Below are 25,805 nucleotides of genomic sequence, written 5' to 3'. Positions count from 1 at the left end.
TTCATCTGATAATAATATGAGAATAAAACAACACAGTGAATGATGATAGTCAAGCAGCCCGGTGGTGAGGAGCAAGGGTAGGGGGCCTAGTGAGAAGAAACTTGCCTTTAACTTTAGAGTTAGAAGCTAGGGTGCTGGGTAGAGGTGGGCAATGACAGGAACTGAGCTACTACTACTGCTGCTGCTTCTTATATTACCATTGCTACAACTGCAGCTGCTGCTGCTGCTACTACTACTGCTGCTACTACTACTACTACTACTATTAATTACTACTACTATTCTAGGAATAACCCTGAGGGATTAGGAATTTTTTTAGTACTATAACTCATGAGTCCACATTACTATACATTTTTCTATAACTATATTGATATGTTAGTCAGTCAGACAATTCATTTTTAGAAAGGGGTATTTATTAAGATAGAATAATAAGAAAAACTGGCACAAATATTCTCCCTAAGATCCTGTGGCACAGTCTTTCACAAACACCTACAGAGAACAGGGGAAATGTGACCTCAGACACTTTCTACTTCTATGACCCATGGCAAGTCAGTTAACGTCTGTTTACCTCAGTTTCTTCCTCTGTAAAATAGTGATAATAAAATAATAATTGTAAACTACTTAACACAGTGCTATAAACTTATCACTTACTTTAAATTAGTTGGAGTAATTGTCTAAAGTATCCTTCTGTCCTCTTCCTTCCCATCCCTCCCAATTCCTATATAAAATTAAAGAGTTGAACTATTTGGTCTCTAAGGTCCCTTCCAGTTCCACATATATGAATTTATGCCTAAATCTGAATATATTATTCCTCCCTTAAAACCCTTAATCCAAGTTTGCCATAAGATAAAAAAAAAACAAAACAACAACCAAAAAATTACTCAACATAAAGTCCTTCATCATCTTTTTTTCTATATACCTATCCCATTACTCTCCTTTACACCAAAATGGAAGACATCTTCACTCTCTCATCTCTATATTTACACAGTCATACCTATCTTGAAATTTTTCTTCAGGGCCCACAACCTTTTAAAATATTTTTTCTCCCTTGAATCTTCATGGTTATTTCCAACTAATTTTCCTGAAAATTCTTGTCTTAATCTCCCCTTTACCTTTATTCTTCCTATTTATGTGAATAATTAGATGATAGATAGCTAGGTGGTATGTTGGGTAGAGTGCTGCCCTGGGAGTCATAAAATGTAATTTCAAACCCTTTCTAAGACATTTATACTTGTATGACTGTAGGTAAGTCATTTGAAGCATTTCAGCCTCAATTTCCTCAACTGAAAAAAAATGGGAGTGATTATAGCACCACCCAGTGATAAGAGAGGTTTTTGAGAATTGAGTGAGTTACATGTGAAGTGCTTTGCAAATCTTAAAGAGCTCTATATAAACAAGAACTATCCTTAGTGTTGTAAGCACAGATTATTTTGTGTCTTTTAACCATTGTAATCATTGCATGTGAAATGATACCTTGTACATAAGTATCTGATAAATACCCATTTTTAATAATTCTGAAAAATTTAAGGAGTTCACTGACTTGGGATTTATGTGGTGTTTAATTATGATGATTGTATTTAGAATGAGATTGTCATCTTCTGGGAATAAACTCTGTAACTACAACCCTTTGGGAATGACAAAATTATGCATATAAACAAAGCAACATAGTAGAACTGAGAGATGTAGTTAGGAATAAAATATCCCTATCCAGTAAATTTAGTGATGATAATAATAATAATAATAATAATAGACAATAATAATAGCATTTATGGTTGTACTTTAAAGTTTGAAAAGCACTTTTGGAAAGTCATTTAGGGGGCAGCTAGGTGGTGTAGTGGATAAAGCACTGGCCTTGGAGTCAGGAGTACCTGGGTTTAAATCTGGTCTCAGACACTTAATAATTACCTAGCTGTGTGGCCTTGGGCAAGCCACTTAACCCCATTTGCCTTGCAAAAAAAAAAAAAAAAAGAAAAGTCATTTAATTGTCACAACAAACCTAGCTTGTAGGTGCTATTATTGTTCCCATTTTATTGATAAGAAAAATGAGACTGAGATCTCTTATGGATCTCTTATCTCCATAATGTGACTGTTTCTCCACTAGTGTAAATAATAACACCTCCAAGCCTTCTCAATTCCAAGGCTCTTGTCCATGTTCTTCAAAAGGGTCTCCGTGGAGGATTTATCCACTGTATTGGAGGCTTTCTAGACCTTTTCCTCTCTTGCAGTTATGAGTTAATCTTTCCAGATTTTATCCCACTTTTTATCTCTTTTTTCCCCTGTTTTTTTTTTGCAAGGTAATGGGGTTAAGCAACATGCCCAAGGACATATAGCTAGGTTTTTTTTTTTTTTTGCTAGGCAATGGAGTTAAGTGGCTTGCCAAATGCCACACAGTTACGTAATTATTAAGTGTCTGAGACCAGATTTGAACTCAGGTACTCCTGACTCCAGGGCTCATGCTCTATCCACAGTACACCTAACTGACCCTTCTTATCTTTTCTGAGCATTGTGTTTAAAAGTCAAGATGCAAAGCATGAAGGAGAAAGGCAGCTCCTAGTCCAAATCATAATTTCTTAGTGTCTGATACTATTTTTGCTTGTATGGCAGTATGAGTGTTATTATCATCCTAATCAAGTATTTAGTGAATATTATATATATTGGGTCTCTGGATCCCTGCCAAGAAGAATCATATATGAGAGACAGGGCAGACATTTGAAAAAATGAAAAACAATTAAATAGCAATAAGTAGCCTAAGCAATAGTTTGAGCATCTGGGCAGTGCGGTGGATAGAGTACTGGATCAATAGTCAGGAAGATCTGAATTCAAATCTGGCCTCAGATTATTTACTAACTGTGGAACCCTGGATAAGCCACTTGACTGTCTGTTCCAGTTTCTTGATCTGTTAAATGGGAATAATAATAGCTCCTATCTCCCAGGGTTATTGTGAGAATGCTATTTGTAAGTGCTATAGAAATGTAAGTGCTATTATTATTATTATTATAATTACTAATCTATAATAGAGAAATTGTATATGTGACAAACGCATGATTGATATCTTCAGAATCTTTAGAGCTATCGTATAGAAGTATTGGACTTATTTTATATGCTTCTATAAGAAGACTAACAGAAGCAGATTTTGTCTCAGTCTAAGGCAGAGCTTTCTAAATAATTCAGAACTATTCAAAAATCTAGATGAATTGAAGGGACTTCAGAGTCAATCTCCTTGTTTTACTAGTAAGAAAACTGTGACCCAGATCGGCGAACGGACTTGTCCCAAGTTATATGGGTAGTAAGCATCAGTAGTAAGATTTGAACCCAGGTCCTCTGACTCTATCACTGATGCTTTTTCTGTTAGACCTCTGGAGGAGATAATTCTCATGAGATCACTATGGGTAATATGAATGTATATTAAAGCTTACTCTTCCCACAATAACCCTGTGAGGTAGCCAGTGCAAATATTTTTAAACCCATTTTGCAGCCGGAAAACTTGAGGTGATAGATATAAAATAACTTGTACCTATTAAATATCAGAAAAATGAGCTTGAACCCAGGTCTTCAATCAAAGAGTCCAATTTGTTGTCATGGCATGTGGTTTGGAGTCAGTGGCAGTGACAGGAACTGTTTCTTGGACCCATTTCCACAGGACACTGCTTTCATTATAGAATCCCAGGGGAAAAACAAACTCCTCACCTTGATTCCATTCATCTGTCCCCCAACCCCTTTGCTGCCCTTTGTCTATTTCAGATACATTATGATGGCAAGGACTGCTTTGCTGTGATTCTCTTGGGTGGTCAAACAATAATGTTTCTGCCTTCTACTACCATTAAAAATACTTAGACACAACCTTTTAAAGCAAAAATGAAGCAGAATTACTTTTTTTTTTTTTGCTGTTGTTTTACTTTCTTTTGACTCTAGCAAGTCCATTTTCGAATTTGTGTCTTGGTTACCTAGGGAACTAGCATGCCGCATTACTGATTTTTATGAGATATGAGTTCAAAGTTGTCAGAATTGTTGGTTGGGTTTCAAGTGGTGACCCTTGTACTGACTGCAAAGTAACATAATTTTTATATTTATTAGTCAGAAAGATCAAAGGTGGCTATTTTACAGAGGCCTTTATGATGGAAGAGCTTTGGAGAACAGAGAAAAAAAAGCCTTTGTGTTAGACATTTTTGTCTTTTGTCAGCAATTAGAAGTAGGAGTGTCAAAATGTATATTTCAGCTAGTATAGTGAATAATACATACTGTGCAACATACAGAAAGGTGATATATAAAGCATTTATTAATTGCTTTTTGTATTCCAGGCAAGTTAAGTGCTGAGAATACAAGAATAAGGAAAAAAAAAAGATAGCCCCTATTCCCAAGAAGCTCATATTTTGATGGGAGAAGAGAATAAATTAAAAAGAGGTTATAAGTGGGAGAGGACTGGGGAGACAGTACCCCCCCCCCCCCCATGGTAAAGAATGGAGAATCAGGAGAGGAGCTGGAGAGGAGTGAAGGATCTGATGTGATACATTTTAATACCTTGGTAAACTATAAATTTCATGTTGAATGTCACAGGACCCTCTACTAATGATTTTTCCTATTTTGGTTCCATGTTCCTTCTATCAGAGCCAATAGTTAATAAGCTTTCAAACTGCAGTTTTCTAGATTGTTAGATCCATGAGAGCATTGCCTTGTTTTATTTAGCATTGTATCTCCTCTGTCACCTAGAACTGTGTGTTTCAAATAATAGGCAACTAATAAGCTTTTATTGAATGAATCAATGTATCAGAGAATTTTCATTCTTTGTGACTCTGACAGTCTCTTGCTTTTCTTTCTGTTTTTGAGAAACGTGTCTATAGAGCTGTTTCAATCACTAATCTTTTTTGGCTGTCTTCTGTTACTTTGGAATATGGTTTGCAGGAGGTTCCAAAATAATTCCTTTCTTATTTGCAATGGATGTGCTGCTTTTAGAGAACTGCCTTTGTGTTGACATAACATTTAAGGGAAGATACACAAATAAACCTCTGTTCAATTCTTTAATTGAATAAGCACAATTCTTATTAAAAGAAGTCTGATTGCCCTTGATTTTTAGTTACCTATTGCCTCATCCTAACTCGGCTTCTATTGTATCATCTTTATTTGATCCAGAGTTAGGTGTTGTGGGTTGCGTTAAAGCAAGGTTTAAGTATGACCTAATTTGAATGGTTCAGTGGATTGAGGCTCAGTTTTAACCATTGACTAGAACTGATCATCACGGTATCATCTATCCTGGCATATAAAGTGATGCAGCAGAATCTCGGGCTCTATATAATATGTGTAATTATACAACTACAATTAGAGTGGTAAAAATACAGAGTTCAGCTACATATACATATGTGTTTATGTACAAAGAGATGGCTATAAATATGTGTACACATGTCTGGAGGTAGTTTGTTATGCAGAAGAAATGTGCACATACATGTAGATTCATCAGTAGGCATTTTTAAAGCACATTTAAAATATGTGTCAGGATCTATGCTTAGATGCTAGAGATACAAATACTGAGAATGGAACAATCCCTGCCCTTGAGTACTACATAGGTATATATTTGCTATCAAATTTATAAATGTAAATGGAATCATTTATACTTACTGACATAAATGTATAGTGCTTTCAAAAATAGCCAACATATGGGCAAAATATTTACAAGACTTTCTCATTTGAAAAGAATGCCTAAGGGTGATTACATTTGCAGTGCCCTTTCAATAGAAATCATTTTGCTTTCTTTCTGCTACCAATAATATTTAATGGAACAGAGGGAAAGCTAGTAAAATCTAGTTTTAGATTTGATGGAAGGGCTAATGTTAAGATGAAGGAAAACACTTTGTTAAGATTTTTTGAATTTGTTATAAATTTTCTGGAAAAAACATTAGGATGTAGTTGACATAGGACTGACCTTGAAGTTGTAGATACTTGAGTTCAAGTCTTACCTCTGATACAGACCAGCAGGGTGACCTTTGGTAAGTCCCTTAACTCTTTAACACTGCAAATTACAGAGAAAGTTCTAACTTGCTTTGGTGAAGAGAATTTTCATGCTTAGGGTTTTCTATCTTGATGAAATCAAAGATCTTTCCCTATCTTTATCTTTGCCTCCAGTGTGGAGCATATGGTAGATGTTTAATAATAGCTTGTTGAATTGAACTAGAATTAAATGAATAAACTATGGTGAGGTGGGGGGAGGGAAGAAGGAAAGGGGAAACAGAGAGAGGATTTCAGAAGCAAAAGTATCCCTTTAATATCTTTGCATGCATTAATATGCTTGAAGGTAGGTAGGTGGTTCAGTAGATAGCCTGAGCTTCCTGAGTTCAAATCTGGCCTCAGACACTTATTAGTGGGTGAATCTGGGCAAGTAATTTAATCCTATTTGCCTCAGTTTCCTCATCTATAAAATAATCTGGTGAAGGAAATGGCAAACCACTCCAGTATCTTTTGTCAAGAAAACTCCAAATGGAGTCACAAAGATTTGGACATGACTGAAAAATGACTGAACAAAAAATCATTCATTTACATATGTATATTCCAAATGGAGCTTTAGAATAATTCAATCAGAAACCCTTGGGAAAACTGCCAACTTCACTATATGTTATTCTTCTTATGTGGACAGTTTTAACCATATCACTCTCTTGCTCAAGAATCTTCTATGACTCCTGAATATTCCTAGGATAAAATACCTCTCCAGACATTTCCTTTCATGCACACTAGCCTACTTGCTGTTCCCTGACTTCTGCACTCCATCTTTTGCCTCTATACTATTTTGTAGATCATTCCCTTTGCCTAGAGGACATTCCCTATCTCCTCTCAGCAGTTTAGAATCCTTAGATTCCCTCACTGCTTTTTCAGAGGTGCTTAATAATTGCTTATTAGATTGAACAGTACAGACATCACAATTCATGGCAAACTTTTCCAAATGCCCCTGGATCTTTGTGATCTCTTCTTTAGGTTATCTTTCATTTATTTGCTTACATATTGTATTCCTTAGTAGAATGTAAGCTCTTTGAGGACAGAGACAGTTTTTTTTTTATTAATGTTGTTATGAAAGAGAACCAAAATAGCACATAGTTTTTAGTATAGTAGGTGTTTAATAAATGTTTAACTGAATTGAATTTGGTGAGAGGATACTAGATAAGGAAAAAAGCATTTACTATTGATTATACTATTAACTCATTAAATGAAGATAGAAGACTCATTTAACTTATTCATATATTAATTCAAGTAAATTCAGTCAAGGAGACATTTATTAAATGCAAATGCTTGCTCTTGAATGAAAGAAATACAAAAAATGAACCATTCCCTGCTATAGACAGGGGAGTGGAACAACTTTATATGAAAGAAGGAAGAGCATTAGCAGCTGGAGGTGGGTGGGTCAAGGAAGTCTTCCTATAGAGGAGGTGGCATTTGAACTGAGTTCTGAATAAATTTTATAAGGATTCTGAGAAGAGGAGATGGAGTAGGAGTTCTTTGAGGCTTGGGGGATGGCTTGCACAAATGCATATAGACAGGTGTAGTTGGATTTGATATTCTTTAATTTTTGAAGAGAAACAATTAGAGGCATTATGATGCTGGAGTCAAGTACAGCATTTTCGACTATGTTGATCAATCCAATATGAACTCAAAAGAATCTATCACTGGTAGGGTATAAATAGTTCATCTGGATATTTTGGATGGCGATGCCTCTAGATTGGTGCATCTTATGTTTCTTTTTTGCTACTGCAATCCTTCTTTGCTCAGGGAGCACAGTGCCTTCTTTGATGTGGCAGTCCATGCTGGGTGATTCTGTGTAGCTTCTCCCATGTTTCACAAAAGTTCTTCAGAAAACTTGAGTATATCCTTATTGAGTATATTCTTCTGATCATTACATGAATATTTGGCTCATCTGAATTCTCCATAAAAATAGTCTTTTAGGCATCTGGCCTACTTGTCCAACCTATTGGAGTTACCCCTTTTGCAGAAGTGTTTCAAAGCTTGGCAGTTCTCTTTTTTTGTTTTGTTTTGTTTTTTAGGTTTTTGCAAGGCAAATGGGGTTAAGTGGCTTGCCCAAGGCCACATGGCTAGGTAATTATTAAGTGTCTGAGACCGGATTTGAACTCAGGTACTCCTGACTCCAAGACCGGTGCTTTATCCACTATGCCACCTAGCCGCCCCATGCCACCTAGCCGCCCCTAGGCAGTTCTCTTTGAGAGAGTGCCTGCCTTAGTTTGTGTGGTACCTTATCTTGCCAGGTGATCTTCAGAATCCTCCTAAGACAATTCAAATGGAAATGGTTTAATTTTCTAGTATGGCACTGGTAAACTGTCCAGATTTCACAGGCACATACCAATGAGGTCAGCAGAGTGGCTCTGGAGACTTTCAGTTTGGTGTGTAGCCTAATACTTCTCTCCCATTCCTTCCTCCAGAGTCTCCCAAATGCTGAGCTAACTCTAGAATGTGTACATCAGTCTCATCATCTCTGTGGACATACGTAAAAAACATACTGCTAAAGTAAGTGAACTTATCCACAACATTCAAAATTTCTCATTTTTTTGTAACTGATGGTTCTATGTATACATAATGTAGTGCCGGCTGTTTTTTATGTTGTCTGGCCGAAATTAGCACAAGCAGCAGAGAATCAGTCCATACCTTAATATTCACTTTGGGGGAATGAGAAAATGTGAAAGTGTGTTCTATGGCCTATGTGATGAAAGAGACATTTTATAAAGGGATATTAAGGATTTTTTAAAAGCAATCAAGATATATATTTACTTAGTTTATCCATTATGATAGTAGAATGAGGTGTTCTGAGTGGTTCTCTCTGACTTTGGGATAAAATCCCAACTATTCTGCTAAGGATTTAAAGTCCTCCTAAATCTGACAACTTGTCTTTTAAGTTTTAATTCACTTATTTCCAACTAATTTTAACTTCTGTAAGCTCTCCAAAACTTAAAAATTTGGATAGAAATATTTGAAAAAATGTATCATACATCCTAGATAAAATTTCTTTTTTCTTAAATAGTTCTCCTTCATAAATAATTATGATCACCATTATTTTACTATTCTAGAATACAGAATAGATATGCATATTTTAGAAGTTGGAGCGGGTGAGAGGGTAAAATGCACAGTCTTTGTGATAGAAAACTTCCCTTTTCTTTTTTTTTTTTCTGGCTTCTGGCTATGGTTGATGACCATATTTTGGATGTTTAAAGAAATCAGAAATCTGGGTACTAGACAAATGGAAAATTATTGCAATTGTGTGATATTAGGTTTTAAGATTTTTTTCATGGGATTATAAAATTTAAAAGTTGAAAGAGACTTTTAGAAGACAACAAATACAATTTCTTCATTTTATAAATGAGGAAATCAAGTCCCAGAGGGTTAGTTAAATATCTTGCACAGGGTTACACAATGAAGCAATCTGACAGCCAGGACTAGAACCTGGTCTCTGACTCCTAGTCCAATGTCCATTCCGTCACATTATTCTCTTTCTTGGTACCACCTCTTGTCTTTGATAAGAAAGAAGAAAACAATGGAACTAATTCCCACTTGAGCAAAAGTTTATTCATTTCTCTCTTCTGAAATCTGAGCCAACAGGACTGTTTTTAGATATTTCTGAAATTAGATTTCAGTCATAATGAATAGAGAATCATTTAAAAAATAAAATATTTTTGGTGGCAATCATATACTAACATTTAAAGAGTGATGGGTAGCTAGTTCTCTAGAATAATAAATTGAAGAGAATTTCATTATCTAAAAAAATGTATTGATGTTCTTCATTTACATTTTTTCCTCTTTGCAATGATTTCCCTCCCCCAAACCCAGCAGAACCTACCTTCATGACAAAGAAGTACGGTTAAACATTATCAGTACATGTGCCAAATCTGAAAATACATCATGATTTGTTTTATATATAAAAGTATAGTGGTCCAAAATATCAAATTCATGGAAATACTATTTCATAGGTTAAAATTTGGACTTAATAAGGATAATAGATATCCTAATAAGGATAATAGATAATAGGAAAAAGGCAATTTGGAAATATGACGAATACTGATCATGTTGGGCTAACATGGCTTATTTTTCATCTTTTTAAAAATGATAATGAGAATATTAGTCACTGTAAAGCTAAATTATCAAAGTAGTAGAACTGAGAAATAGATAGGAGGGAGAGTCCATTGTGGATTTTAGTTAGTACATTGTGTCCAATGTCTCATACCATCTCACATTCAAAATAAATTTAGACCTTAATTCTGCCATTTGGAATTAAACTTCTGCCTTGATAAATGGTGACATTTTAATCTGGTATTGGGCATGCATTAAATCTGCTCTCATGGGTTCTTCATTAATTGTAGAGAGAGGAAGGGAAAATATCATCCTAAGGAACTGATAGCAGTAAATTGGGAACTTGTGTAAGAATAGCAAAAGACAAGAAGAGAAATGGGTGATTCAAATTTTACTTGGATAGTTCAAGTTATATTTATGTTGAACTAAACTTACTTCATGTAGAAAAATGAAAGGAAAACTATTCAAAGAAAAGTAGCCTAAGACCTTTATTTAATAGTCCTAAGAATTCAAATAATAGCGTCCTAGAAAGACCTACATCTGATAGTCCATAGGAGATGAAATTTGGTTTTGTGAAGCTTTCAAAGACATCATCTATTCAAATGCTAGTATTGACATTTTTTTTTTAGTTTTTTGCAAGGAAAATGGAGTTAAGTGACTTGCCCAAGGCCACACAGCTAGTTAATTATTAAGTGTCTGAGGCCGGATTTGAACTCAGGTACTCCTGACTCCAGGGTGATGCTCTATCCAATGTGCCACCTAGCCTCCCCTAGTATTGACATATATATATATATATATATATACATATATATATATATATGTATATATATATATATGTATATATATACACACACACACACACACACACATATATATATATATACATATATAGCACAGCACATTCATTTTTAGGTAGATAATAACTGCAGCAGCTGGAATGTTGTATTGAATTCTAGGCATCTTGATACTTGTAAAAATACTGAGTAATAACAGGTTATTATTAGAATTGCAAAGTGAATAAGAGTTTAGAGCAACTGATTTAGGAAATCTTAAGGTAGCATTTTAATGACGTTATTTGACTGAGAAAAGAGAGGAACTATTAAGTATAGCTAACTATTTAAAACAATGTTGAGACAAATTTGGCTAAATATTAAGTCATATAATTTTTGAATATTATACTCCTGGAAAATATTATGCATCTGGAAAAGTGGGGAAAATTCTTCTTAAGTTTGTACTTTAAAGATAATTAGAATTAGAATATCTAGGAAAGTTGAAAGTTAATTGTAAGGAAGAATTTTACTTTGACAAAATGTTGAATGAAATGAATCAAGAGGTTTCTTGCAGTTTCAGTTTTACAAAACTAGAAGCTCCTGAGGTAAAGATGCATCATTAGAGTTTGAGAGGATGCCTGGGAGCATGATATCATCTTAGAGGTGGAACACTAGGTCAACAACCTTGGGGGGGTGGAGAGGGAGGGAAATGTAAGATTTAAACCCATGGGAGGGTTGTTGATAGGAGTTAATATCTGTGAAAAGTGACTCATTATGTAACTGTAATAATTCCTAGAGGGTACATTTGCATTACTTTAGTCACACAATCTATATAATTATTTATGCCATATAAATCCTCCTCCCATACACTTACTGAGTTTTGATTCCCATGTTCTTCATAGAAACAAATAGCTCTTATCTTTCATTTTCTTTCTTTTTTTGCAAGGCAGTGGGGTTAAGTGACTTACCCAGTGTCACACAGCTAGGTAATTATTAAGTGTTTGAGGATGGATTTGAACTCAGGTCCTCTTGACTCCAGGACAGGTGCTCTATCCACTGTGCCACCTAGCTGCCTCAATCTTTCATTTTCCTAACATTCTCTTATTCTTTCTTCATTCCTTCTTTCTCTTTCCTTTCTTTCCTTTCTATTTTTATTTCTTTCTTTCTCTTCCTTCCTCCCTTCCTCCCTCCCTCCTTCCCTCCCTCTCTCCCTCCCTTCCTCCTTCCCTCCCTTCCTCCCTTTCTTACTCAGAATAAGTTTTCAGCATTTTGTCTTTTATAAAGGGATTTCTTTATAATCCTCTGTGGAATTTAGTATGTGTATTTGTATGTACTTTATGCAGGAGAGGAAACTTACTTTCAGAGATTTTGGAAGACTTACCAAAGTTCATACAGCTAACAATCAGAAGGGAAGGATGTTTTGTTCTTCAGGCGGTTCAGTCATATCTGACCCTTCATAACCCAATTTGGGGTTTTCCTGGCAATAATACTGGAGGGATTTGCCATTTCCTTCTCCAGCTCATTTTATAGATGTGGAAACAGAGGGTAAATGACTTGCCCAGGATCGCATAGCTAATAAATGTCTCAGACTGGATTTAAAATCAAGATTTGTTTTCCTGGTTATCAGGCTAGGAGCTCTGTCCTCCTAGCTGCATAATGGATAGACAGCTGACCTTCCTGTCTTTCTTTCTCTCTTCTATCTCTTTCTTTTCCTTTCTGTTTCTATTTCTTCCTGTATCTCCATCTTTCTGTCTTTATTGCTATTCCTCTGTCTTCCTTTCTTTGACTAGGGCTGTGAACCCTGTGGTATATTGAGCTCCCACTGAAGTCTCCTCTATCAATGCAGAATAGCAGCCATATGAACCTGATGTTTTAGAGAAATATTTGGAGCCTGAGAAGTCCAATGACTTTTCTAGGGTCTTAAGTTAACACACTTTGGAAGGACTTGATATTAGATTTTCCTGATATTATGAACAAGTCTCTGTCTAATACACTATGCTCCTTTTCAGTTTCTGACTATTTCTTTTTAGTTTATTTTGTCCTATAATTATTAATGATGTCTTCATTTACATTTACTCTAAATTTTTATTTTTTGATCTTTATATCTTATTATTCAAATAACTTACACTCACAATTGTATTGTTTCTCATAAAATAATCCAGTCAATCCCTTAATGACTTTTTTTTTTGCCTCAAAGATTCTATGTTATCTGATTAAATAATTTGAACTTTGTAACCAACTTACCCCAGTTTGACAGTTAGGTGGATGGTTTTATAAGAGAAGCTCCAAAAATACTGAAAAGATTAAAACAAAATGTTAAGTACACACCAAAAAATCATTGTCACATTTTATCCAAGGAACTATATCCTTTTGACATTTGGAAGTCATTTAGCTCTCTTTCCTTTAGGAAGTTAACATTTTAAAGTATTATGTGTAGGCCTTGTTAGCTTCAAATGCTATACAAAAATAATTTTATGAACCAGATGTAATTTCAAGCAAGTTGGTGAGAGTGGTACAGTAAAAATACTGAGTACTCTTGCTCAGAGGCTCAATTTTTATTTTTTATTTTTTTTTTTTAGTTCACAGAGGCTCATTTTTGTAATTATGAAAGGCTTTTCAATTTTCCCAAGATTTCCTAGGGGAAAAGCAAATAGCTAGAGATGGACATAAGAATACCATGTGAAAGATCTTCCTAGAAATAATACTGTTTTTCCTATTTAGTGTTACAAAGACAGTGCTGCAGTAGGCATTGATTCAATTCTAGCCAATATTCCATTTAAGCCATCCCTTGGAACATCTACCCAAGAGCTTGTGTATATTAGAGATAGTTCTATTTTTTATAGTGATCTTTTATAGAAGTTATTGACAAGTTGAAAAACAAATCACAGAACCTGGCTAAAGCAGTGGGAGACATCTTCTAAGTACAATAATCTAGTCCTTTCTGAGAGAGGAGAAAGCCCAATGAGCCAGCCCCCTAATGGTGTAATCAAGAGCAGTGAATCATTAGAAGCCATCTGCATGTCTTGTGTGCCCCTTTCTGTAAGGGGAATAGGGCTTGTACTATATTAGTGTTTAAAAGCTCCTTTCAAAAACTTCAAATCCTTATTTAGGCACAACCATACAGTGTAGAGAATAAGACAAACCAAAGTATTCATTGCAGCATCTCCTCCCACTTTCTTGTGCGTGAAAATTGTAAGCAAGTTAGAGCGAATTTAATATTATTCCAAACTAGAAAATGATGCCTGTGTGTTTAGAAAATATGCTGTGGTTGAAGAAAAAGGTGAATTTGTGAGAGCTATACTACCTTTACCATGTGCATCCTTCAGGATTGAGAGCTTATTTTGAACTTTGACAGAGGTTGGGCAGAACTCTTACAAGCAAATGCTAATTATTCAGACTTCAAAAGTTGTTGTTTTAGCCCTCAGGATGAACTTGACTTCTAATCAAATCTTCTCATTAGAAAGCAATGAGGAAATATGCTTTATTAAGACTTCATATAGACCTGACATATAGATAAGTAAACTTCCCTTCAAAAACTGCCAAGGATAATAATTTAACTTATTTTTATCTAAAATAAAAAGCGATGCTTATATGACAATCATAGATATCCCTAAGGCAAGGGCTGAGTGTAGGAGAGAGAGGGATCTCATCACTCTCAGGAGTAAATGTTACTACTGGCTCTCCCACAAAGAGCAACTCACTTTATTTAAAAAAAAATATTTTTAAGGCAATGGTGCTAAGTGACTTGCCCAAGGTCACACCGCTAGGCAATTATTAAGTGTCTTATGTCATATTTGAACTCAGGTCCTCCTGACTCCAGGGCTGGTGCTCTGTACACTGCGCCACCTAGCTACCACCTAGTTATCACCTATCTGCCCCCTAGCAACTCACTTTATGTAATATGCCTAGCATTGCAATGCTGATAAATATATGGTTTAAGAGAACATCAGTTAGTGACATCATTCAGCAAATCTAATGAGATGATTTGAAAGTTTAATAGATTGTAATGTGTTACTGAGATTCACAATATTAGTGTTATTTTTATTTATTTCTCCTCTAAAGTTTTGTGATAATGCTTTATCCCATTATGGAGATGAGTCTGGATTTTCAAAAACTAAGTGAGAGGCAATATCTCAAAGGCCCTACCAAATCATAAAAACATGTATGCTTAGAAAGGTTGATGATGAATTTGGGGAGAGGGGTTGAGGAGGGTCTATAGCAAGTCCCAAAGGACAATATACCAGCATATGGAGGGACTGCAAAGTGCACTTGTAGAGAAAACATCTTCCCTAAAGAAATTGCCTTTTTGTGGAGTATTGAAATTTTGAAGTTTAATTTTTTGCAGATATAATTAATTAATGATTAGTTCTAAGGGAAACCCCTTAACAGATTTGCCTAGTCTATTTCTTGAAAAAGTCATGCCTACTCATATTAATTCTTTTTAAAAAGTATAACCATATTTTATTATTTTATTTCTTCATAGGCTTCAAGAATTTTTTACTTAACCGAAAGAATTCATACTTGTAGAATTCTCTACCTTTTTCAGTTCTTCCAAGTGGAGAACTTATTTATAAAGAAAAGGACTGGCCACTATGTCAGTATTTAAAGTTCATTTTAAAATTTTCAAATCCTTTTTGAGACTCAACTCTCCAGCACAGAGAATGAGACAAGCCACAGTATTCATTGAAACTCTCCTCCTACTTTCTTTCACATAGAAATCATTCTTCTGCATAGAATGATTGCCCAGAGGGCCATGGAAAGGTGCATGGTGGGTGTAAGCAGGCTGCAGTCTAATACCAGTCATTTGCATATGAGAAACAGCATAAAAACATCAAGAAACTTGCATTGTAGGTGGATGGCATCAAGAATGAGAAGCAATAGATAGGAAGCCTGGACTAGGACAAATAAGGACAAAAATTGCATGGAGTATCAAAAAAATGGAGGGGTTGCTGTTGGCATTGGTGGAAGGAATACCTGCACAGAGGAGACACTAGATACATTTAATTATTTAGAACCTTCTTTGGCAATGGACGCTTGAAATTCCATTGAAATGAGAATAGTTTTGTGCTTTAATAAGTAGTGGAACTTTGTGGATTTTTGGACTAGTCAGGCTCTCATTGGTGTAGAGAACTTCCGATGAGGAAATTCTCTTTACCAAGCATATTAAAAGGTGCTGTGTGATCGAGAGTTTTAGAGAGGTTCCTTTCCCAGAGTCATGCAGACAGTATAAACTCAGGTCTTCCTGACTCCAAGGCCAGGACTTTCTGCGTTCCTCTCCTGTGTTTCTCTTCTCTGTCCTGTGTTTTCCTTCATGCTACCAAAATAATCTAGGTCTTGTCTCAAATTTTATTGCTATTTGAACATTTGGAAATAGATTGGCCATCGGATTGTTTGCCTTTAATAAAAGACAAGGTTAACGACATCACTGTTACCAGCAACATAAGATGTTAGATTTGGACAAGGATTTAGAGATCATCAACTCCAACCTTTTCATTTTCTGGTCGAGTTCACTGGATCCCATGTGGCAAAATGATTTGATCAAGTTAATTAGTGGCAGGAACAGAACTTGCAACTGGATCTCCTTATTCCCAGACTAGGCTCTCCGCTCCATCTATGATTTTGTTACTATCATAGATCATAATCACTTTGAAATTTTAGTGCATGGTCTCTGAGAATTTCTGGGGTCAAAAAATATATTACTTGATTTTAAATTTTGAAAATGGAAAGTTCATACTCTGACAAATTTGTAACAAATGTCTGTTACCATCTTATATTTCAAGCTTTTGACTTTAAGGTTGTAGTGTATATCTGGGGCATTTGAGTAGGAATTGAGTAAGGAATTAATTTTTCCTTTTTTTGGGGGGGAGGCATTTGCAGGTTACTTGTCCAGGGTCAAAGCTGCTAAATGTCTAAGGTCACATTTGAACTCAGGTCTTCCTGATTCCAGAACCAGTGCTCTATCCACTGTTGTCACTTAACTTCCCCTAAAAATTATTATTTTTGCTATTATTTTTTTAAACTGGTTCATAGGATCATGACATTTAGCTCCATCCTCTCATTTTATAGATGCTTGTTTAAAGTCACACAAAGGTGGGACTTGAATACAGGTCCCCTGACTCCAGAGCAGTGGACCATTTCCTAACAGCAGTAAGAATAATAAAACAGAAGGAGAAAAACAAGTGTCAGAGAAATTTTGAATAATTCTGCTAGGATTCTATGAAGATATGATAATGCACTGAATAATATTCAGAACAATGACTAAAAAATAACCCAGATAAAATAATTTAGAATTAGGACATTCTTGTTTATGAAAAATAAGGAAAAGAAAAAAATTCTGTTGGAGAATGTCTTTCTCCTTTAGATAGGAATATATTGCTTTTGCTCCTTTTCTCTTATTTTTCTACATCTGTATACTGTAATTGGGGGGGGGATTAACAATAAATTTCCTGGTTCAAGTTAAAAAGGTAAATTCTATAGATTCATTGTCTAAGATATGCTTAACTTAATTGGATAGTGCAAATTCAAGGACATTGAATTGAAAGAAAGTTTAATTGCTGTTGTCATTTGCACTCAGGAGCCACTGACACAGAGAGAAACTCATTTATTTTTTTTTAAAGTGATGTGTTCTGTTACATGTGAGGACTTACATAAGGAACATTGTATGAAATGAAATGAAAAGGATAGAAGCTTCCCCTTTTTCTGGAAGCTTCCATGTACCTGGTACAGCAGACAGTCCAGAGTAGAGCCAAGCTATCCATTTGGAAGGACTCTTCAAGTTAAGGGAAGATTTTTTTTTTCTCTTTTAATTAGCTGTTGTAGGAGATAACATGTCTCCCATGCTCCTTCTCCTCTAGTTTGGTAGGATGAGTTTGTGGAATTTAGGGGTAAGATCTAAGAATATGGGAGAGTATATTGACTTGCATGGAAGGAAAATGCTTGAAAATTCAGATATAATTTCCTGAGAACCCCCAAAATCATAATTTAATGTTAAAAATGACCTTAAAAATCATCCAATCCAACACCTTCATTTTATAGATGTGGAGATTTCTCAGAGTGGTTGAGTGACTTGCCCAAGAGCACACAGCTAGAAAAATGTTGGAAATTTAATTAAAGCTCAAGCCTTCTGATTCCAAATCTATTACTCTTTGAATTGCTTCATTCATATAGTTGAAGCAACTAGAGAGGAATATTTTTGGAGAGTCTCCTATCCATCTTCATGGTAGTTGCCCAATTTTTGGATTTTAGATAGTGAGTCAGAGGCAGAGAGATATAGTGGTAATCTACTTAATCCAATTTCATAATGTGAATTGGAGAGGAGGAAAGGAATTATGGGGCAGATGTGGCATAAATAATGTTTAACTTTTACTAGCTTTGAGCTTTCTCCTTAATTCTCAACCTCTTTTTTTCTTAAACCACTGCTATTCTCCAGGAAATATGGTGGTAGAAGTAGCTATGTTTTGCCAGTAGCTGCCTAAAGGAATTTCCAAGGTTCATGCCAGACCTGGGGACCTCAGGATCTCACCTTGTGAAGAGAAACTGTTTCCACCACTGACAATTGTAATTCTACCTTGCCTGGAGTTCTTTGGAAGCAGGGAGTATGATCATGATTACTGAAGCATGATTACTCCCTCTCCCCGCCCCCCCCCCCCATTTCAATGAACTACTTCAACTGAATTTTTTGCCTTAACCATAATTTTTGAGTATGCAAATTGGGCAACCTTGAATAATGCAGTAACCACTTGTCCATATATAGGACACTTGGAGCTGACCTGTGCTATTTGGTGAATAATACAGTTGCTATAAAATAATGTTTATCTGCAAGAGTGGGAAGCTTCTATAGGAAAGAGGCATTCCAAGTTATACACTGTCTCTGTCCTTTGTTCATGGTGCACTGGTTATATCATCAGAGACAGAATGTCTCTGTGACTTAATTATGATGAGGATAATAATTGAAAGTAGGTGGTTATATTATGCCAGGGGAGATAATTAAATGGGGAAATTGTGCTATTAGCTGAGTTTTTAGTAGTCTGTGTGTGTGTGTGTGTGTGTGTGTGTGTGGTATCCATATGAAAGATAACATTATGCTGGTACTGTAAGTTTTTTAGATTAAAAAATATTTACAGAGTCAACACTTCAGAGAACATTAAAATCATAAATTAAATTTAGAAAGCCTACTGAGAAGTCATGAAAATACTTTGGAAATTTCATAATATGCACTAATGAAAGTATAGATATGAGTTTGCTGACTTTCCTTTTTACATCACTGGCGAAATGATTTTCTCTTTCATTACAATCTGGGTTACTGACTCTTGTAACCAAATTCTGGGTGATTAAAAACTGGTTTCTGGGTCTGACAAAGGCTGCCATTTCTACTGACTTTGCTTGAATATCGGCAAGTCATTTTGGATAGTATAGAGAAAAGAGTAGAGTCAGAGAATCTTGGTTTGCAAGTCTTCTGCCTGTGTGATATTGGGGAGGTTGCTTAACCTCTCTGGATTTTAAATTTCTTATCTGTAAAATGAAAGAATTGACCTAGATGACCTCCAAAGGTACTTCTCAGCTTTAAAGATGAAATCCTCTCAAGTGTCCCCTTTGGTTTTCCAAGAAATTTCAAAATGTTTAGAGTGTAACTGCATCAGAAATTTAAAATATTAGAATTCTAAAAATTTTGTTAAAGATCTTGAGTCAGGGGCTGCTAGATGGCACAGTGGATACAGCACCAACCCTGGAGTCAGGAGAACCTGAGTTCAAATCTAGCCTTAGACACTTAATAATTGCCTAGCTGTGTGAACTTGGGCAAGTTACTTAACCCCATTGTTTTTAATAAAATTTTTTTAAAAAAATTAAGAAAAAGATCTTAAGTAAGATACCCTAATTTAGTACTTGAAGAAACTGGAATCTCAGAAAAGTGAAGTAATGAGAGAGAAAAATCTCTGTAGTGTTTTAAGGTTAATGGAGGACTTGCTTCCCAAGCATCCAGAAATGAAGGTAGTGCAAATTTTATTATCCTCATTTTTTGATCAGAGATGATAAATGACTTGGCCTAATGCCACACCAGAAGTGAACGACTCCTCATCTAGCCTTATTTCTATTACCATAGACCACCTCCTACATAGGCACATGTGGACATGAGCATTTTCCATCTGAATTAGAATTCTAAGCAATATAAATTTTTGAGAGATATTTTTTACTTTTGTATTTTCAGACTTATAGATAGACTACAGACTCCAAGCTACAGGAAACTAGGAAAAATAGCAAAACTTTACATTCGTTTCATATTATTTTTAAGGCTAAATGCTTAATTTAACTCCTGTTTTAGATTATAATTTAAGGGAAATAGTGCCTGCTTTTTTGGCTTCTGATGAGAAATAGAGGCTATGTTAAATGCAAGTCTTATACTATAAGCAATGCAAAAAAATTTTAGATAAATGGTTCTTGTTTTCTTCAAGTTTAAGTTGAAGATTATTCATGAATTTGCTAATTTTTTTGGCTAAACAGATTTTTTTATTAGAATAAATTTATTCTAGAATACTTGTTTTTTTCACAAAGTAGATTCTAAATAGCTACCACAAATTGGTTTGAGAGCACAAATTTCCCAATAATGTCAATTCCCTATGCAAATTTGAAATCAAGCCAAAAACAAAAACCAAACCAAAGGAACCTTGGAAATTGTGAGAATCATAGAAATCAAGCTAATTAGTGCTCATTTCCCTTACAGGCTACTCTAATCTTCTGTTTTATTACAATTTTGATTGTTTCCTGCCCCTCGACTTTCTCTTTCTGGGAGGGAATGTTCTCTGAGGCTACAGGGGTAAGGATTTTCTTCCTTGTACCTTCAATTTTCACTCAAAGTACTTAGCTGGGCCAAGGGGAAAATGAACTGATTATTCCACAGTCTTTTGTTGACTGCTTATAGAGAACTCTGTCTTTATATTTGCCTCTGTAGAATGGAAGGGAATTAGGAGTAAACACCTTCTATGCTGCATCAGGGTTCTTGCCAAGAAATATGTGTTGAGGGTGTTGAAAACTATCTCCAGAGGTCCTTTATCCTTTAGGTTGATGAGGGGCCATACCCCATTGCTATAGGCACTCTGATCTTTGGACCCTCTTAGTTAGATTTCGATTTTGGGATGAAATGAGGTACTTGGGAGTCATTAAACAAAAGTTTATTTTATTCAAAAATAGTAAGAACATACAGATATAGGGGTATTTGACTTCTTTGGATGAGGCCCTTCTCATCTCTATCTGGAAACATGTCTGGTTAATACAACATTGGAGGGATACTGAGTCAAGAAAATATTGGTCCTGGGAGACAAGATTTAACAGGGAGAGGGGAAGTATGACAATATCACAGTTAGGAGTTGAAAGGGACCTTCAATACCATCTAGTCTAATCACCTCATTTTTGTAGACTGTGGAATTTTATATTCTCAGCATTTAGCACAGTGATTTGGTCAGAGGAGGAACTTGATAAATGATTTGGTTTTATTATTCTCTAAAGATTATATTGGATACAACACATTAGTAAGTTTCCTGTATATTGTAGCTTGCAGTTCCCTTCATATTAATTCTATACCTGAGACAATTTGACTTCATAGGTGGAACAATGGATTTATAGTGAGAGGATATTAGTTCAAAATCTGATTATATTACAATTTTGTATCTTCTTTGTCTAGTCACTAAGCTTAAATTTCCTTATATGAAGATATAATCTATCTTTAATTCTTGTTTAACTAAACCAAATGATTTTTTCTTAGTGTACTTCACTACTCTGTATACCTTAGACAATTGATTTTTCAAATTACAAATATATATATATATATATATATATATATATATATATATATGTATATGTTTTTTAGTCTACTCTGGTTGTTAAAGGGCAACTTAAATCATTTGGTGGATCTAAGATTTCTTTTTACCAATACCAATTATAACCCATTCATGTATGACCATCTTATCATGTTTATCAATTTCATATTTGATTCATGTTCTGTTCCCTCTACTTTTACTAATTTTGTAAAAACAAAACTTCTGAATTCTCAATTTTATTATAAGCTATACATATAATATTTAATATTTTCTGCATCCACTGTATTAAAAAATTACATATTGACTCAAAGAGAGCCTTAACCAAAAATGAACAAAACAGAGTCATCCAGGATGACTGTATTTTCTTTTCTGAACAGATGTAACATAATTCTCTAACATGATGAAAAATAACATAGTACTTCAATTTAAATAGATTTAAAAAAATATGTTGCTTTGTGTCTTCAAGGTACATATACACAATGTAATGCTAAGGTTGCTATGGTAACTTTTGAATTGAATGATAGAATAAACAGTTGCAGAAAACTTGACTAATCCATGGATTTCTGAGAATTTTCAGTTCCATGTTCATAGTATGCAAAACTTCCTACCCAGCATGGCATTTTGTTTATACATTTTGAAAACATTTTTCTGTGTGAACTGAAGCACTTTACTTTTTGATTAATTTGACTTTCAAGACCTGATTGAATTCTTGAAATTCTACTTTATGTAACAAAAGGATTTCAACTAATTTCTTTATAATGAAAAAAGTACCCCACCTTCAAACAAGCAGAAATGAATCATAATCCTTTTAAATTTAATTTATTAATCATACAGCATATCTGCAGAACACAGCAGTGAATACTGACCTCTGATAGAAGAGAATTTTGATAACTCTGATTATTGCAGATTTTCTCCAATTTAGGTCTGAAGCCAGCTTAGAACTAACAGTGGAAATCATAAGACACAGGTCACAATTTTTTCCATCACCTCTCCTGAGAGAATTTATTCTTTATACAAAGCCATGTTAATTCTGCAATGAATTTCAAATAGCCTGCATCCAGGTCTAAATCAGAAACAGTTGTTTTGGATGAGACATTGTGAATGTGATGTTGTAAGGCAAGAAAAATTTTTTTCTTTTCTGTTGAATTCTTCATAGTCATGACATGAAACTTCAAAACTATTTCTTGCTACAATCAACAGAATTAAAAGAGAAGACTCCATAAGAGTGCTCTGGTTCCCTCTGAATACATTTCATCTTTTATAAATATATGATTCTTTTATCTATCTATCTATCTATCTATCAATCTATCTATCATCTATATATCTAGTCCTTCAGCTCATTCATTCATTTTTAAGTTATCCAGTATGACTTCACATGTATCATGGTATAAAGTCCATGTTTTGCTGTGGCTTGTGACAATGACTTGTTTAATAAATTATGTTACTTGGGTGGGGAGGAGGGTATCAGCCTATCAGTCAGTGGTCACCAATTGGTTCTCTCCCTAAGGGAGTTTCTAGATTACATCTTGGTTCAACTTTGACTGACTTTCTGAGATAGAAATGAAAATACCCTAATTCCAAAATTTCCAAACACAATAATCATTTCTCCCCTGTTTCAGTTGTTATAGTAAATTTCTAATTTGTGAGATCAACAGTTTTGGCTTGTGCTTCTTGGGGTGGGAGTGTGGGGGAGAGTATTATGCCAACAGTAAAGATGGAAAAAAAACATATTCTTTTCTATGCATGAAAATAATGACTAATCCCTTTACATGAAATCTGCCTTCTAGAGATGTTTTAGAAAATGTAACTCAACTGTGCAAAGACATCAAAAAAAGTATAAAGTTGATGAGAAAGAAATAGTCAGGAAGGATTTCTTGGGGTTCCACATTTGAAAGAAGTTTGAAATAATCAAAGATCTGGAAAGTAGGGAAAGGGTAGCTATAATTTTATTTCATAAATGTGACTGACAATCTAAAAGAGAAAGCTGGTAGATAACTTTTAAAACAGTTGCCAGGAAAATGGAAAAGGAAAAGAATAGTTGTGCTGTGTTACTATGCAAGATGGAGTATGATATGCTCTCCTTTATTTGGACAGGAATAATCAAAGGGAAAAACATAGGAGGCAGATTTAGTCTCACTGTAAGGGAAAACTTACTAAGAGTTAAAGTTATTTAAAAAGGAATGATAGTGAGTTCGGTGATATTGAAGATATTTAAACAAAGTTTAGATGACCACCTTTTGTAGAGGTGATTGATGGATCAGCTAAAATTTCAACTAAATGGCCTCTGAAGAACTTGTTAAAGATCAGAGCTACCCACCCAGGAGTATACCCCCATACCAGGAGTAAAATGGGTTGCTTTTTTGGGTTATGCATCCCTTCAAAAATAAGGCTGGATGGAAAATTTGTTGTAGATGTGGGAAAGGGTTTATATGTGAGAGGGTCTCCCTGTAGTTCTGACTTTGACTCTCTTCTGGCTCTGATTCTGAAACAAGAGAAATTTAAACAAAATATGAGGAAACACTTTTTGACTGAGGTTGAATAAATGTGATGCCAAATGTCTGGATATTTCAAGGAATTGGTCATTAAATATTTGGAAAAAATGCTGCTATATTAGTGAATTGATTACTTAATTGAACTTGATTCAATTCATTCCAGATAATAGAGATTTTACCAGTTTTTCTATTGTCTTCATCATAAATTCTATATAAAAAGTACAAGATATTTCCCCACTTCTATTAAAATATTGAAGCTTTAATCAGTAAGTATAACAAAACTAACTTTTAACTCCAAATCAACATTTACATTATAATTATAAAATGCAAACTTTTTCTACCTATATTTATGAAAACCTTAAGTGTAAAATTATCAAGCTCAAAATAAAATAATTACAGATATTTTGTATAGGATATTTTGTAAGAATTAAAAGAAGTACTCTAGAAAGCATACATCCTCACTATTATTTACAAAAATTTAGATTAAATTTTATTACTTTGAAATTTTTTGGAATATCAATAATGCTTTTAATGAAATAAGTTACAATTTGGAAGATGTTTAACATAATATAATAATATGTAAAGTTAAAAAAGGAGCTTCTAAAGCTTCTCTTCTCAAAGACTTTCCTCAAGAGTATCTTTCTGTGAGTTTGTAATACATCCTATCTGGTGCATGTAAGGGACAAAGCCCTTTTCAAATTTGAATCAAAGACATCTGCAAACAAAGCAGCCAAGAATATAACAGGGATACCATTGCCCCCTGGATTTTGCTGCCTCCATAAACAATTTTTCTGCTCCTTTACATATAGAAAAATATGAGAAACTTTTCCAGTTTAAAAACTGGTGAACCTTGAATCTTCAGCGCTATCTGGTAATTATTAAGACAAATAACATTATCTGGTTGTCAGCCTAGCGTTCAGAGATAATATTTTAGGAAGTATTTTGGATAGTCTTTATAAACTAGAGTGAGATCTCTGACCAGGTAGAACAAATCTAAAACTTGGGAAAGAATTTTAAAGAAAAGAACAAGGACATTAGCCATCTAGGACACCCTTTTGATACTTGTTCTAAAGAGCTTGACTTCTGAGGCTGAGAATTTCTTATTATGAAAACAGAAATCCTCAGAGCTTACGATATATCCTATACAAGACCTATTAGAGACAAGCTCAGTTGCTATGAAATATTTTATTGCTACTCTTCTTACTATCCCATTTAATTAAATGCCTTATTTTAAACTAATTGCGTTCTGTGACTGACTATTTAAAGTAAACACAATGGTTGGGTCAAATGACTTACAGCTTTAAAGGAGCAGAAATGAACCTGACATAGCTACGTGAGGAAAACCTGTTTTGGGAATTGTGGGAGCATGGTACTTTTAACTACTACACAATAAGCATTTCTACTGTTTTTTTGAGACATCCTATTTAAGAATCAATCTTGTGGAATTCATTCACTTTTTAGTGTTTAGAAGTAAAAACAATGACTATCAGGACATATACATTTTTTCCATTAATAAATCCTAAAGCTTTGTTCCTAATGCCATATTTATTTTTCGCCTAAAGATCTGTATATACATACATATATACATACATGTATATATAAATATATACATGTATGTATATTTTTGTTAATGTTTATTTTTTAACTGAGTGACCTATAGGGGGAATTATTTGATCTAATATAAT

The sequence above is a fragment of the Macrotis lagotis genome, chromosome 3 (assembly GCF_037893015.1).
Source record: "Macrotis lagotis isolate mMagLag1 chromosome 3, bilby.v1.9.chrom.fasta, whole genome shotgun sequence".
Taxonomy (NCBI): domain Eukaryota; kingdom Metazoa; phylum Chordata; class Mammalia; order Peramelemorphia; family Peramelidae; genus Macrotis; species Macrotis lagotis.
The sequence above is the reverse complement of the archived record's forward strand: the minus strand, read 5'-3'. Positions refer to the sequence as shown.